Raw genomic sequence first — 9,538 nt, 5'->3', positions numbered from 1 at the left:
CGCTAATTACCTTAATTCCCTATAGGCATATCATATATAAATAAGATCCGGGATTATATATATATATCTGTGTAACGATTTCTGTTCTAGGGTTTACATATACACATAATTGTTGTTATACTTTTAATTGAAAGAGGTTGATTATTTAATATTATTGATAAACAATTATTATTGGTTGTGTATCAATTGAATTTTCTTATGCCATTAAATTAAGGAAGCACAATTTGAGATCCAAGAACTTGTTAATTCATTAACAATCAATAGTTAATGGGTCCAATTTGGAGTGAATTTTTTATTGTGTGATTCAAAAAAAAATTTCTTTCAAAAAGGAGGGAAGTTTTTAGGCCTTGTGTGTTTTGGTATTTGAGATACTATACAATTAAACAATTAATCGAAGGGTATCCACCGGCTCCAATAAAAAATGGAAGGATTTCTTTTAGGTTTATTAGGAAAGGAATAAGGAAAATGGGATTCAAGACGCAAAAAAAAGATTAAGTCTAAACCTAAAAAAAAGTAGATTTTCCATCTATTTTTATCGTTTTGGCGGCATGGCCGAGTGGTAAGGCGGGGGACTGCAAATCCTTTTTCCCCAGTTCAAATCCGGGTGTCGCCTGATCAATAAAAAAATTCGAAATACCTTTTCTTGCTAATATATTTATATATTATTATATATATAATATCAGTCGCCGGTCCTTGTCCTTGCCTAGCATAAACAGAGGAAAGGGGCTCGAGCTTCTGATACTTGCTTGATTTTAATTTAAAAAGATGGAGGTTCTATAAAAGACTATCAATCCTTGTGCCTCGGATTACAGGGAGGGTTTTAGTATAGGAAGGGTGGGGAGTTGGTAGTTGTGTAAAGGGTGGAATAGACTTTGTATATGGGCTCACGAGAATTTATAAGTGCTTAGACATTCAATCAATATTGGATGAATAATTGGCTTCCTTTATAGAATAGATAAAATAAAAAGTTTTTATTTTTCAACTCTTTTATTCTTTTTTTCGGTAACACCCAGGCAAGAATGTAATAGAAGGTCCCCCGAGTGTCTTTGTGAAATACTCGGGGGTCATAAGGATTAGATCAAACAGTAGATAGAGATATGTGATAGATAGTGCTCTATCTTGATTGTATATTCTTATGCTTTTTTATTATTATAAATGAGATGAAGGGTATCAAAAGAAACAATAAGTCTTACTATTCCTACATGTTCCGTTAAGAGCATCGCCTTGATAATTACAAGAAAGTAACTGTAGATCTTGCTTGTACTTAATTCTTCCGAATTCTAACAGAAATCAAATATAAACTTGTTATGGGTAGGGTTATTGGACTTGTTCATCAATAGCCTTCATTCAGAATCCCTTTTTGACTCTGTGCCATTGATTACATTATTATTACTGATCACTAATGGAAGAATTTCTTCATATTTATAGAGACGGGGGACATAATTCACATGGATATAGTAAGTCTTGCTTGGGCTACTTTAATGGTAGTATTTACATTTTCCCTTTCACTCGTAGTATGGGGAAGAAGTGGACTTTAGGGTCATTACTAATTTAATTGAGTTGAGTAATCAAATCAAACTGTATCAATAGTTTCATACATCATTCTACAAAGCTAAAAAAAATATCTCCATCTCCGTTTCAAAATTATACGGGAATCCGATAACAGTAAGTGTAAGTAATGTAATAGATGAAGAATTACCTTTCAATAAAAAAAATATTTCATTCAATGATTCCCATGTTCGTATTTTGAAAGTAAAAGGAATACACATGATATTCCATTTTTTCCAACCGAACTCGTCCGAAATATTTCGATGAACTAGCTCTTAACATAATCATATTTATTTGGTATGGATATTATAATGAGGAGCAACCAACCCTTTTTTTTTTTCTTTCTCACTTTACTGTTCAAAGAGGAGAGGAAGTCTATCTGTTATTATGTGGATACGTACTTTGGAAACATGGATATAGTATTTGTCCAATGAAGCAATACATTATAATAAGATCTTTTCGTTATGCGCATTTAGCTTTGTTTTTAGATTCCTAGAAATATAATTCTTTATGTTTTATCGACTCACTTAATATCATGGTTCGCATGTTAGAAATAGGTGGTATCTACTACTTTTTTTTTTACAAATCTGAAGAATTTCCCACGGAATTCCTTAAATCGCCTCATCAACGCCAAAATCATTTACTTCTTATCGAATGCTAAAAAAAAAAAAAGATGGTGGGTTTCTTTTACTCTGCCCATACCTCCTTCCATTGATTTGATTGTTTCGGTGTATCCCAGGACCCATATTGGAAATAAATAATAAGAAAACTAGTAATTAGAAGCGTAAGACATAAGAGTAAAAGTAGGCATTTGATTATATCGTATCGATCGAAATCGGTACAAATAAAATGTCAAATGAATGTAGCCCTGAATGTAGCAAAGAATGTAGTATATATATATATATATATATATATATATATATATATATATATATATATATATATATATACAATACAGTACAACCTTCTAAGTTTATATTTATATAATAATCATATGAGATGCGATAGTGTGATTGAAAGATTCATATATTTCTATACTACCGCATCTCATATACTGCTGATTTTAATCAGCTCCTTTCATTTCTTCCATTATTGATAAGAACTTATAAGTTAAGCTTGCTTCAAATTAATTATTTTGGCTTACCCTTTTTACGTAAATGATAAGTAAAAAAGCAGTAGGAACTAGAATGAACAGTGCAGTAACAATAAATGCGAGAATATTGACTTCCATAATTTCATCGTTTTTTTATTTCATAATAACTCGGGATCTAATCCCATAGAGATTTTTAATCTTTCTCCTGTAAATTCAATGGGAGGAATACATGCCGATGATATTGAATCGGATCAATATCATGAATAACAATATCTGAGCTATCAAATATATTCATCGTCAAGAATGGAATAGTATAACATAGGAAGATCATTTATCCATACGGAAGAAAAACCTAATAAAAAATTGAACTCCTGATCCAATCAAGAATCCCATTGAATTTTTAATTCTTTATCCATTCGTTATTTTGTATAACCTACCATCTTCTTTATAGAATCATATAATGAGGTAGCATCTGGCCCATCTTCCACTTCCATTGGTCACAAACCCAAAAAGTAAAAGTGAAACGGAAAAAAGATAAATAAGGACCCCCACTGTGAATTAGACCCTACCCCCCTTCCCATAAAATAAATAGATATATGAATTAATGGAGTCATCGGATACTAGGTTGGGACTGACGGGCTCGAACCAGCAGACTTCTTTGTTGCGGTGCTTTCGACCCGATTGAACTACAATCCCAGAAAAACAAGGTCTACAAACATACATATTTTTAATGATTTGATTAAAACTATTTCCGTTTAGAATCGTCCGTATTGGAACAGAGAAAAGATTGATGTATTAATATCCACATGTATATGTTCTTTAGTGAGAACGATAATCTGAACTACTAGTAATCCTATTGTCAAATCGATTAATATTAATAATAAATTTTTCAATGAAAAATTATATTTTTCTTTAATACTTTCCCTATATTTACGGATCATGATATGAATCTAGATCATTAAAAAATAAGACAAAATATATGAGAACAGTATATAAAATATATTTTTTCTTTTATTCCCTACGCATTATCACGACGCGTTTCGCTTTCGGAGAACAAATTTCTTATATAATCTCATGATGGATCGGCGAATTATTGGGTCGAGCTGGATTTGAACCAACGTAGACATATTACCAACGAATTTACAGTCCATCCCCATTAACCACTCGGGCATCCACTACTACAGAATGACACATATACCACGGTCAATAAGAACGTTTATACTACGGTTCTTCCAAAAACCGTGGGAAATATTTATATACCACGGCGGAAATTTCTTTGGTCATTGTTTACTAGTATATGCCACAGTTACATGAAAATCGTGGGATAAGTTGGGCCATATACCATGGTTAGTTTTTTTTTCAGCGTGAGAGTACTCCACATCCCCACTACCTTAAACATAAACAGTGGTATATAAATTTTTCACTTTCTACCGTGGTTTATGACTTCTTTATCTTTATATATATATAATATCAGTCCCTTTTCCTCTTCTCTAAGGGTGTCCACGTAGGCAAATTTTAAGTACCCACTTTACTCACGCTAAATCAGGAGAGGAAAAAATTAATCACTGGGAAATAAGAAGAGAAAAAAGGAATTATACCCCGCGATTACAGAAAGGGGGAGAAAAAAACTGCCCAAGAAACTGACCCTAAACCGAAAAACATCCCCGCGATTTAAAAAACCAAAACCTTTCTTCTTTTCTCTTCCGCCGACCCTAAAAAAAAATTCCCAACACTCAAAAACCCAAAACCTTTTTCGGAAGTTCTCCATGTTCAGGAGTGGCAGTCCTTTTAGGAGTCGAAGCCCTGCATATCAGAGGAAAAGGAGCTTGAGTAGGGATGACGAGGTTGTTATTCATAAAATGAAGGTACCAGTGATACTGTTGAATGTGACAAGATTAACAAACTTCCGTAAGGATGGGCACCCATCAATCTACGGCAAAAATGTGACTGATGGACGGAAGGTTTCTACAAGGCGGTATGACTGCAGTCAATTGTCACCAAGTACGGCGTTTTTTTGAATAAAATGTGTTTAAAACCCGTTAAATTGCCAAGGCATCTTGTATGCGTTTTGAACCCGTGTTTTTCAAAATATCGCGTTTAAAACGTTTGAAACGCGATTTAAACGTAAAAACCGTATATATCGCGATATTTTGAAAAAATCGCGTTTTAAACTTTCTTCTCTTTGGTTTTGTCACTTTTGTTCGGAAAAAAATAAAAAAAAAAACCCCCAAGAAGGCGAGAAGTCGAGAACTTTACCCAAAAAAAACCCCCCAAGAAGAGCTCCTTCACCAGCTGACCACCAAGTCGCCAACTACCAAAGTATAAGGTTAGCTCTCTCTCTCTTGCTCCTTACTCACTGAAATACCTTGAGGGTTGAAAGGGTGCGTACGACCTGTGAAGTTAGATCAACCTGTGAAGTCATCGTTCAAACACCATGGCCCATTGTCCATAAAACTATTTTCTAGGATCGAACGACTGTTTTAAGGGGGAGTGGAGGTTACTTGATTTTTTTTATATTTGTTTACTTTTATCAGTTCTCTAACCATTGACGTCGTAGCTCTCTGACTTTTCTCTGATCGATATTTTTTTCCCTTATCAAGTGGTTTAGATCTTCTTGATTTCAGAATGGTCTAATTGCTTGCTGTTATGGTTAAGTTATTGGTCCTTACAAGAATTGCGAACGTCCAAGAAGAATTTAAGCTATCGATCTTAAGCCAATTTTAGGTCTGCAAGATTTGTAAGCATTTTGTAAACTAATGCTTTTTCAACTCAAAATCATGTTTTAATATTAGCAGATCAACTCAAAATCATGGGGTGAGGTGAACACGGGACTAGTGGAATTGAATTTGGGTTCATAAACTAGTGGAGCATTGGCTGGTAGATCATCTGTATTCGTTTGATTAGATTATTAAATTGTTACTTGTTTCCATTGTAAATCAAGTGATGTCTCCGCTAATATTTTACTTTTTTTCCATTAATGCAGGGAACTACAATCGGGGTTGAATTGGGTGATGCAACCACTATCGCTTGGCCCGCCCATCCGGCCAAAGACAAGATCGGCGGGTGTTTCCACACACATATGGTTAGCCTTTGGCTCACTTTCTTAGGGCAACATCTCAGGTCCCTGATGCTCAAATTATAACAGAACATCCACCAATAAGGTCTACTTACTTGATAATCGGTTTTGTAGCTTTTGTTGAGGAGAAAGATAGTATAAACTATGTGGGAGTAAATCATGTATCGCTTAATAGAACATAGCTTAGTTTCTATTGGTTGTCTCTAAACCTTGTGAATTAAATGTTTTGCATTTATCTTATTGTGAAGTGCGGTCCTCATATTGCAAAGGGTTGATGGGAAACGAGTTCCGCTGAAATGGGACAAGATCAAGGTAAACAAATCCAACACATTATTGTCTTTTTCTTTGAAAAGTATATGTTTACATATGTTGTAAGTCTATATGTTAGGGCCCATATCAACCAGGTGGCACAGAGTGTGGGTATTATACAATGAAGTTTATGAGGGAAATAGTAGAAGCTTGTTCAACTCGATCATTTGAAAATAAGGTATTCGAAAGTTTTGACAAACACTTTATTTGGCTCAATGACTTCGCCTTATTCTTATATAGTAACTCCACATGTTGTGCTTTGACTCATCCAGATAACAAATTTAGAACTGAAGGAGACATACACGCATAAGATGAACTTGACGGTGTTCGACTTCGATATTATTCAGTTTATCCAGGGAAAATGGGGTGTTTCAAATTCGGGTTTAATGAGGATGAGTTTTAGCTATGTTAGGACCCCTCCGGTTTAATTTATGAGTCTTACCTTTTTAATTTATGAAAAGGAATTTGAAGTTTGTTTTCTTAGTGCACAAAAAAAAATTAATGGAAGTTTTTTATTATTATTATTATCTTTTTGCAATGTTTGATAGTTTATTGTACATTTTGGAATTTGTTGGGAAGATGGAAATGTTGTATGTAGGGTCAGTGTAAATTTTGTTATGCGAGGTTCGGTTTTTAAGTGGAAGACTGTTACTAGCATTATTATTAAAAAAAAAAAAAATATATATATATATATATATATATATATATATATATATATATATATACCATGGTTTGGCATAAACCGTAGTATTTAGTATAACTATATACCATGGTATTATAACATGTACACTAATATAAACCACGGTTTCAATAGCTTATATGTCACGGTTATGTTGACAACTGTAGTATATAATGGGCATTACAAACCACGGTTCTTTGAAAAACCGTGGTATCCGTTAAACATATATACCACAGTTTTGCTATTATTATATACCACACCACCTATTGTCACGGTTGTATAACAGTGGTAAATATATTTATACCACACTTAAAAACAGTGGTATAAGTGTCATTCTGTAGTAGTGATCGACCCAAGAAGAATCGATTATAGACTTATTGATAATACATGATCAACTTCCTTTCGTAGTACCCTACCCCCAGGGGAAGTCGAATCCCCACTGCCTCCTTGAAAGAGAGATGTCCTGAACCACTAGACGATGGGGGCATATCCGCCCGATCGACATCATACTATGAGTATAGTATGAATAGTTTTTTGTAATTGTCAATATAATGTAATGGTGTGACTAAATCCGAATAGGTTTTCTACCTTTCGTGATTCCAATCTATATGATATGAAATGAAGTAATGTTATAATTATAATGATGAATGAAGTAGAGGACCCTGTGGATTTGTCCGACAGAAAAAGGTTAAACCCCATTCTTCAACTTTCACCCACCGATTCACGCATTGTTAAGATGAGATATGCCTATCTCACATCCAGGAAATTAAGAAACAATAGAAAGTTTATTTATTTATTTTTATTCGGATCTGAAGTTCGAGTTGAATCCTTTCATTACATGATTTGATCACATATCAAATATCTTGTATCTATGTCAAATTGTGTATCAATCAATCGAGTCTCATTGTGATAGGGATCAATAAAAGCAAATAAATTAGGTTTTAACCTAAAAAAATTCTTGTTCCCAAATGAGACACTGAGTTTACTGCGTGCACCTATGTATATAATATATGTACATGTATATGTCTTCACATTGGCTCATTCAGGAATAAAATGGGCCTTTTTAACTTAGCGGTAGAGTAACGCCATGGTAAGGCGTAAGTCATCGGTTCAAATCCGATAAGGGGCTTTTTATACAAAACTCTAGTATGGGTCTTCCTTTTTTAGTGTATACTAGATATATTGTTGATATTTGTAATAAAACAAAGTAAGCATATGCATAATAATAAGTTTTTATTAATATTATTAATGAGTTAATTATTATAATAAGTTATATTATATAGTCATTCTTCTCCATCATAAATTTAAGAAATAAACAAAAGAAAAAGAAAGTGGACCTGACCCATTGAATCATAACTATATCAGCTATTCTGATATTCAAATTCGATAGAGATGGGATTGTAGCCTCATAATTTTTTTTCCCATTTCCTTAGACTACGCAAGAATTTGTCGATATTTCGATTAAATCCTCTTGTTCTGGATCCTCCATAACAATAAATTATTATTCCGTTCTGCACGGTAAACGCTTTATTCCGAGTCACAAAGAGCGCCTATTTTTTAATATCTTTCTTTGATTCCAAAAAGGATTAGCTGCTTATATCTAGATAGGATATTTATCTATTATCTATATAAGGATATATCTATATCGGATCGTGGCTTCATGTACTAAATATTTACATATCGACGATCCGATATTTTTGTTTCGACAATGTGATTGATAACGATATCTGAGAAAGGTACTTTCATTTCCAGTCTAAATTATATATATAGTAGTCTTCAATATTGTGTATCGTATTATTTTATTTAGGGGCCGGAAAAATAGGTAATTTTCCTGTTTTTCCTTCGGATGAATTGAAAACTCTAGAGTATCTTTTTAACGGGTCGGACCAAAAAAGCCACTTTTAATATTTTATTATTTACTTTACCTTTTCTTTAGTTGTCAGAAAAAAAAAGGAACTATAAAAAGAAGACAATAACAAAAACAACCCCAAAATTATTATTTTATATTTTATTAATAATTATTATATTAAATAAATTATAATGTAAGAATAAAAATATAATATAAATAAAAAAAAACAAAGTAAAAAATTATATATATCTTCTTGTAGTAGTTTAATATACATAGAAGTTGGAAGAATCCATAGAGATATTTATTGATCTTTTCTCAATATTATATCGAAGAAGATCCAAAAATAAGATTAGTTGATGGAACGGATGTAGATCGGAGGAGCAACTGGTGGCGGGGAGCGGGATCATTTGTTCCTTGAATAGTTATTTCAAAAATTAATCTAAGTTATTAGTCATAAGACAATAAAACAATTCAGCAGGATTCAGATAAGTTATTCACAATCACAAAGAATAATAAGAGGAAGGAATAATCGAATCGAGCTCGTGGATTTACCTAGGTCGATTTATGACCCAATAGAAAAAAGAAAGAAAGGATTTTTTTTCTTTGAAAACGAAAACCCATTGGAAGCGGCAAAGTGGACGAGGAATCATACATAAATGATTGAACTCTCGTGATGTCCCGAAAATGCTATGAGGTCTTTCGGAAATGATTGAAGTAGTTGAATAGGAGGATCACTATGACTATAGCTCTTGTTAGATTTACAAAAGACGAAAATGATTTATTTGATATTATGGATGAGTGGTTACGGAGGGACCGTTTCGTTTTTGTAGGTTGGTCCGGTCTATTGCTCTTTCCTTGTGCCTATTTTGCTTTAGGGGGTTAGTTCACAGGTACAACCTTTGTAACTTCATGATGGATTGGCCAATTCCTATTTGGAAGGATGCAATTTCTTTAACCTTTTAATTTCTACTCCCCGCTAATAGT

General features: G+C 33.2%; 1 long non-coding RNA gene and 1 other non-coding gene across 2 annotated transcripts; both read left to right on the top strand.

Moving 5' to 3' along the window:
- The first annotated feature begins 542 nt into the window (after positions 1 to 542).
- Positions 543 to 613, top strand: TRNAC-GCA (transfer RNA cysteine (anticodon GCA)). Its single transcript has one exon. It is a non-coding gene; the product is annotated as a tRNA-Cys (tRNA).
- A 5,276-nt stretch (positions 614 to 5,889) lies between these two features.
- LOC147504134 (uncharacterized) lies at positions 5,890 to 6,333 on the top strand. Its single transcript, XR_015220345.1, has 3 exons — positions 5,890 to 6,029; positions 6,106 to 6,204; positions 6,299 to 6,333. It is a non-coding gene; the product is annotated as an uncharacterized LOC147504134 (long non-coding RNA).
- The last annotated feature ends 3,205 nt before the right edge of the window (positions 6,334 to 9,538 follow it).

This window comes from Coptis chinensis, chromosome 4 (genome assembly GCF_015680905.1).
Source record: "Coptis chinensis isolate HL-2020 chromosome 4, ASM1568090v1, whole genome shotgun sequence".
Lineage (NCBI taxonomy): Eukaryota > Viridiplantae > Streptophyta > Magnoliopsida > Ranunculales > Ranunculaceae > Coptis > Coptis chinensis.
The sequence above is the reverse complement of the archived record's forward strand: the minus strand, read 5'-3'. Positions and strand labels throughout refer to the sequence as shown.